The sequence below is a fragment of the Hakea prostrata genome, chromosome 9, assembly GCF_041222555.1.
Source record: "Hakea prostrata isolate BN-2017 chromosome 9, UWA_Hpros_2, whole genome shotgun sequence".
Classification (NCBI taxonomy): Eukaryota; Viridiplantae; Streptophyta; class Magnoliopsida; order Proteales; family Proteaceae; genus Hakea; species Hakea prostrata.
The window spans coordinates 62,018,654-62,025,751 of NC_142608.1; the positions used below are offsets into that span (position 1 = coordinate 62,018,654).

Consider the following 7,098-nt stretch of genomic DNA (forward strand, 5'->3'; position numbering starts at 1 on the left):
CTGACAAACATAAAAAGATCACAATAATATAACCATAAAAGAGTCCTTTTGTTCAAAATGAAAAACCTGAAACTCCTTGATGGGTAGGCTGCTCTAGACATTATTGAATACTCATGACAATGATGTTTTTTTTTTCCTTCCATTTTGTTCAAAAGCAAAATTATATTAGGTTCTCCAATTTGAGGTCGAAGTATCAAAATTATTCTAAGACAAAGGGTAGAGATTCCCACCACACGTGAGAGAAACAAAATTGCCTAACACCTTTAGCAATATAATACTTTGGCGACCTATTTACATAACAAAAGTGAGTTATCTCAAAATATGATCGTAACCTAATAATTTAGTGAAGGATGCTGCTGCTGATCCAATCAAGAGATAGAGTGAGCCCAGTGAGAGCAAAGATTGCAACCAGACAATCTGAGAGGATAGTCACCCTAGGGATATTATAAGATAAAGCTAAACAAAGCGAGTCTCTAATTGCATCAAACCCTAAAGCTGGTGCTGATACACCACAGCATGCCACCGAACTAGCAACCACATAATCGCCTCTTGGATCCCACACGATACAACTCTTTTCTCCCTCTTTAGTTGCTCGATCCCATGCATGTTGCATCACAAAAGATTCTGAAGCCATGATCATTAGAACCCAAAAAGGTTGATTCTTGTGGATGATTAGGTGGGTGAGCTTGCACAATAAGAGCATCAAATAAGTCGACATCACACAATATCTTATTCAAAGACAACACATAAGTAAAAGGATATGGGTAGGTTCCTATAAATATAAATTGGTTCCTAGCAAGCCAAATCACCAATAGAAGTGAACTCCATATGGAGTGAATTCGTTTCATTTGACCAGAACTTTGAAATTTAGTGACTATAAAGTCCCACCAATCCTGAACTGTTTCCCGTTGAAACTCCATGGTGTTGATTCTCAACATGGAAGCCCTCCAGCATGCAGTCAGATGTGGGCAGTGAAACAGGGTGTGTGCAAGTGTTCCTTCTCTATGGTAGCAAATGAAGCAGATCAGAGTTAAAGCACTATTCCTAACAAAGAGATTTTTGTTAGTGGCCAAACCATAATAAGCAGCCCTCCAGATGAAGCTCTTGGTTTTGGGAAGAGTGTTAATCTTCCATAAACTCCTCTAAAAGTGGCCAACAATAGAAGTTGTTGGATAACCCTTGAGAAGAGGAGGATGTGAGTAGCATATAATTGGTAGATTTGACTGGAAACTAGTAGAAACTTTTCAAGCCCAAAAGTAGGGGTGTCAATTTGCAGCTTGAACCATTAAAACCGAACCATATCACCCGTTTAGCCCAAACGGTCCAGACCGAAGGGGCTTTGATATTGTGGTAGTTGTATGGTAAGGTAGGGCTTTAATGGTATGGTAAGGGGACTTTAATGAGCTGTGTTTGGGCTGAAGGTCAGAGAGCCGCACCAACTCAAACCCAAACTGCAACCCGTTATAAACCGTTTTATGACCCGTTTTATAGTTTTAAATTAAATATTGTTTGAATCATCATATTACCACTAGGTAGTTGGTATAGACTATTTGAAAAATTGTACATGAATTCAAAGATCAAATAGTCTTCTACTACTTGTAAATGATAATTAGAAGGATTAAGATAGATGACATGATCATATAATTGGAATACCATATTATCACCAAATTCTCATCACTTATTGTATGAAATTCAAAGTAACCTTCATCCAATACTAGTCCCAAAGATTACTTAGATGCACTTAAATGTGGATATTTAGTTTCATTATTAGTGGAGAGAAACTTGATCCATCTTACTTATGTATATCCATAGAGATGGGAAGGAAGTCGAGGGCTTAGGAGGACTTCCAACGGGTGTTCCCTGGGCAAAGTTAAACTAATGCCCTCAGTCATATCCACAGGTAAATTAGAAGGTGTCTGCATATTGAAACCATGAAGCAAGCGAGCAGTCGTCAAGTTTATAGTCTGTAAGGCGAAAGTGATACCGGGGCATGATCTTCTGCCTGACCCAAAAGGAATCAACTCAAAGCTTTTTCCACGTACATCTATATCATCATGAGTTGTTAGAAACCTCTCTGGCTGGAATTCCGAAGGGTTGACCCATACATGTGGGTCTCGGTGTATCTTCCAGGCATTCACCAACACACGAGTTCCTTTTGGGACTTTAAAGCCACTTACAAAGCAATCATCTATGGCTGCATGAGGGACTAAGAGTGGTCCTGCTGGATACAGACGAAATGTCTCTTTGATTATTGCTTGGAGATACACAAGCTTTTCAATGTCTTTCTCTTCCACATTCCTATTCTTTCCAACTTGATAATCCAATTCTTCTTGAGCTTTTGTTAGGACTCTCTTGTTGTTTAAGAGCAATGAAACAAGCCATGAAAGGGAAACTGAAGTGGTATCCGTTGCAGCTAAGAACAAACTCTGCAAAACAGATTCCAATTAAATATTAGGAGGTTGAACAAAATGAATCTTATTGAATTACCACATGCACTTTCTTTCTATTAATACTCAATCATGTTGAATTTCTTACCAAAAAAAAAAATCATGTTGAATTTTCATTTACCCTTTGGAATATATTATTAATAAAGATTATTATTTTTAAATGCATTTATTGAATTGAAACCAGGTTTGCCCTTTTATTTGTTCTATTAATGTTACAATAATGTACTGTCTTATTATATTCTTCATCATTAGGCGCATAATTATGATTCAAGTCATGAATGCAAATCAATTCTGATTCAATATTAAAAATGTTTTAATTAAACTGTGTTCTTGACACAATTTTTTCATCGGATGCATAGATGTTTCTTGAGTCCCTCATTTCCTTGGTGATAGCTAACTATGCCAATCACACTAGCTTATAGATTTTCATAAAATCAAATTATAATTATAAGTTTGATCTATGATGTCTGTTTCTTCTATCCCTTACAAAACTATTGTTCTTCTTTTCGGTCTACGTCTATATTTAATTTATTTTTAAGTTTTACGCCAAATATTACCGTCGGCTAGCATGGTCCCAAAAAAATATTCGAAACGAAATGCTCGTGTCGAGTATGGAATTCACTAAACCCGGGGGTCGACCTAGATCTAGGTAAGGGTTTATATCGTGATTCGAACAGCCCTTCAGGATAAGCCACCAAAGATAAGGCAGATTTTGCTTGGGAGCAGCACTGCTCCCAGCAGTCAAAGGCCTAGATGTATTTTGGAGTTCAAAACAAATCTGGAACGTTGAGTAGAGTGTTCATTCAATGGCCTAGATTTTATCTGGATCTCAAATTGAATATGTACTGTGCGCTGCTGGGAGCAGTGTTGCTCCCAAGCACTTCGTTGGGCTCCAGCTCTTTGGAGTCTGATTAAGTCGCAATAGTAAGAAAGAAGAAAAATAGGATAATGACCAAAAACAACTAAAACAAATTACTTTGAAACTTCTTGGAGAAAAGAGAGAGAAACACTAAATACCAGTGCAGTGGCCTTCACTACTGAGTCACGACTATGGCCGTGTAACTGAGCATCTTCTTCAAGAACAGAAAGCATGGCATCAATGAAGTCTTGCTGATCATCACCCTTAGCTTTCCCAGATAGCCTCTTTTGCAGATGCTCTTGTAGCCAACTCTCAGCAAGCAAATCCATGTCCTCAGCAGTCTTCTTCATTGCCCTTTGTTTCCCATCCCAATCTAACCATGATAGGAAGCTTGGGAGCACATCTGAAGCACACGAGATGCCTATGCATTTAAAGAAATCAGCTATGGTACTTTGGATCTTCAATACCTCTTCGTCGTTCGCATCATGAACAACACTGAAATATCGCTTTCCAGCAATCATTTTGAGAACAATATTCATGCTTAGATCTCGAAAAAGCCGACTCATTTCAAACTTAATCTGGCTCCCATTGTTTCTCGCACAATGCTCATATAGGTCTTTGATACAAGTGGTGATCTCTGCATATCGTACATGCTTGAGTGACTCAAGCCGGCGGTTTGAGAGCAGCTCGCAAACAACCAACTTGCGTACTTCACGCCAGTATGGTCCATAAGGTGCCAAACCAAACATAGCATAATCATAGCTCAAGTGGTCGCTTGAAGCACTTCTTGGACGGCTTGCAAGAGCTTTATCATTAATGGTGAAGCACTCCTTTGCCAACTCCCAATTGTTGATGACCAGTGTTCGATGAACACCAAATCGGACGGTAAAGGCTGGTCCATGTTTGTCAGCCATGGCTGAAAGTGTTCGAAACAGTGGCTGAGGGGCTGTAAACTGAAGGAGATGGCCTAGTATAGGCCATGCACCAGGTGGTTCTGGAGCCTCTGTGGCCTTACTCTTGTTAAGAAAGCTACCTTTCGCGATCCACAGACAGTAGAAGAGAGCTAAAGCTAATAGACCAACGATAGCCTGGAGTTGGAACAACATATCCATTACTTTCTTTTGCTACAGAAGCCTCATCCACTCGTCTTTTGTGACAATTTGTGAAGAATCTCAAGAACAGAGATGCATACAAATGGGTGAACTAGAGCTCAACTTCCTGACAGACATTGCAATCTGAATTAGCGAATAGAAAAAGACGTTGGATTATCTTTCTTTTTCTTTTCATTAATCCTCTGCTAATGTTATCCTGTTATGAGAGGTAAAGGACACTGGTGCAACCGTACTGGTTGACACTCTCCCAATCTCCTTATAGTTTTGTAGACGAATTTTTCCAAGAGAAACCAAGCTAATTTGTCGTGTGCTGAATATTTTCTGTCGTTCAGCATGGCATATGCTAGATATTTTCGGTCACACTTTTTGTTGCACCGACGCATTAATTCAAAGACTAATTGAAATGCAAGGATAAGTTGGCAGCAGAATTTCTAGTTCTTTTACCTATATTTTTCCAGTATACTCTTACCCTTCCCCTCATAGGCTTAAAAATTTACAAAAGAATCTCTTCAAATATTCCATTAGAATCTCTCTTCAATTTCATTAGAGCTGAATGTTTTTTTATTAGTTAAAAAGAAAGAGATAAATAAGCCATTTGTGAAATACATAAGATAAAAGTTCACTTCTTTTTAGTGGGAAAAGAAAGAAACTACATTAGAGAAGCTACGTCATACTTAGAGTTAGGTTCTCAAAGCCTTTGATTGAAGCCAATCTGGAAGTAGGTAGTAAACCCTACATGAGTACAAAAAGTTAATTATTTGGTCCTAGATAATAACATTAATAAAACAGAACAGGAATTCACATCTTCTGTAATTCATTTTCCTGTAATTTCCTACAATTCTCTCCTAGGATTGTGCTATGTGGCATTTAAGTAATCCAACCGTTACCCAACAAACTAGAGTTTAAATAAAACTCAAATTTATTTTAAATTGGGTAACCGTTGAATGACTTAAATGCCACATGGCACAACCCTAGGAGGGAATTGTAGGGAATTGCAGGAAAAGAAATTACAGAGGATGTGGATCCATGAAATAGAGGTTAAAATAGGGACCATCTCCAGCGGCCACGGTCTCCATGGACAAGGTAACCGAGTGTACGCCATTCATCAATGTAGTTGACACTGATCTCCGAGCTGCAGCAAGTTAAAGGCCTTGATAAAGCGTGAAAAGCAAATGGAAAAGCTATTGATGGTGTCATGAAACTCTTGTTGCGAAAGCTACACAACAACTTACATTGACTTTTCAGCTATATATGTCCACTCACACCCACTGGCTCCATTCTTGATATAACCCATGAAAAGTGAGAATACCATGAGGTCCATGACAACATTCCACTGCCACCCTGCCACCTCGTTGACAGCAAAAGAAATAATAAAATAAAAGAAGGGTATTTTGGTCTACAGAATTGGATTTGAATCGAATCCAATAGCAACATCTAGATTTTTCAGATTTGTTGTATGCTGAATATTTTTGTCACTTTTGTTGCAGCCACCATTCATTTCATTGACTTTTTTTTTGTTGGGTAAGAATTCATCGACATTTTGATGAAAAGAATAGATGGCAACAAATCAATTTTTTTTTTTAAGTTATTATTGTTGTTCCAAACCCTACCATCTTCCACTGAACCAGGAATGGAACCAGGAATTGATATTTTTTTCCAATGGTTGTATTAAGGCAACCTAGGGGAGGTGAATAGGTTGCAACTAGTGGACTTGCTTAATTTTTTGTTTTAATTGCAAATACAAAATAAATTGTAAATTTCAATGATAATAAAGTAATGCAATCAATCTACAAGACAAACATTTTATAGTGGTTCGACTTTGCAAGTCTACGTCCACTCCTCTCTTGGTCTCAAAAGGGTATTTCACTAGTGATTCTCTTTCAATACAATGGGTAGAGATCAAATTCTTCACAATCTATATTCATTAGAGCAAGAACACCCTTTATAATATTTGTTCTAAGTAGGGTAATAACACCATCTATCAATCTAATTAACCTAGACTAGAATTGAACAATAATATAAATTGATCAATTGAAAAATATTACCTAACAAGGAGTGTGACACTTTACTCCTCGTGTGACTGTGGTACAATGATGAATGAATGCTTAAGAGATGATATGCACCACTAATGAAGTCTTAATGACCTTCAATCACTCTAAGCTTTATTCCAGTGAGCTCTCTTGACAACTTTGAAATGTCCTTGAAAGTTGAGTGAAGTTGGAAGGCAAGTGATCAATGTTTGTTCACCAATTTAAGCGCTTTGAGAGTTATGAGATAGTAAATGCTCAATAGGCAAGGTGGAGACTCTCAAATGGGAGTTGTTGGGCTTATAAAGATGGCATTTAGTTGCTTGGCCCAACCTCCCAACAGATAGAAATTTCTGTGAAATTTTAGTCCAAATGGACGTTTGTCTTGATCAGACGGAGATCCGTCTAATAAAATAGCCGTTGGGCTAAGTCAGAACCAGACGGACGTCCGTCTGACTTGCAATAGCAAGACAGATTTCCGTCTGGTTCTCTGTGACCAGACAGATGACTATCTGGATCAGACGGATGTTCATTTGCAGCATAGAGTGCACAAGTAAGTGCATACAGGGACTTGATTGGGTTTTTGATATTTCTAGCCAACCCTAGCCTCATACACTCTCCTAATATGTTCTAGGTCAGTCTAGTGACATGAT

At 38.2% G+C, this 7,098-nt stretch overlaps 1 pseudogene across 1 annotated transcript; it reads right to left on the reverse strand.

Moving 5' to 3' along the window:
- Nucleotides 1-1,796: 1,796 nt before the first annotated feature.
- LOC149006030 (vinorine hydroxylase pseudogene) lies at nucleotides 1,797-4,418 on the reverse strand (annotated as a pseudogene). Its single transcript, XR_016169964.1, has 2 exons — nucleotides 3,465-4,418; nucleotides 1,797-2,426 (listed from the first exon to the last, which is right to left on the reverse strand). The product of XR_016169964.1 is annotated as a vinorine hydroxylase pseudogene (transcript).
- Nucleotides 4,419-7,098: the final 2,680 nt, after the last annotated feature.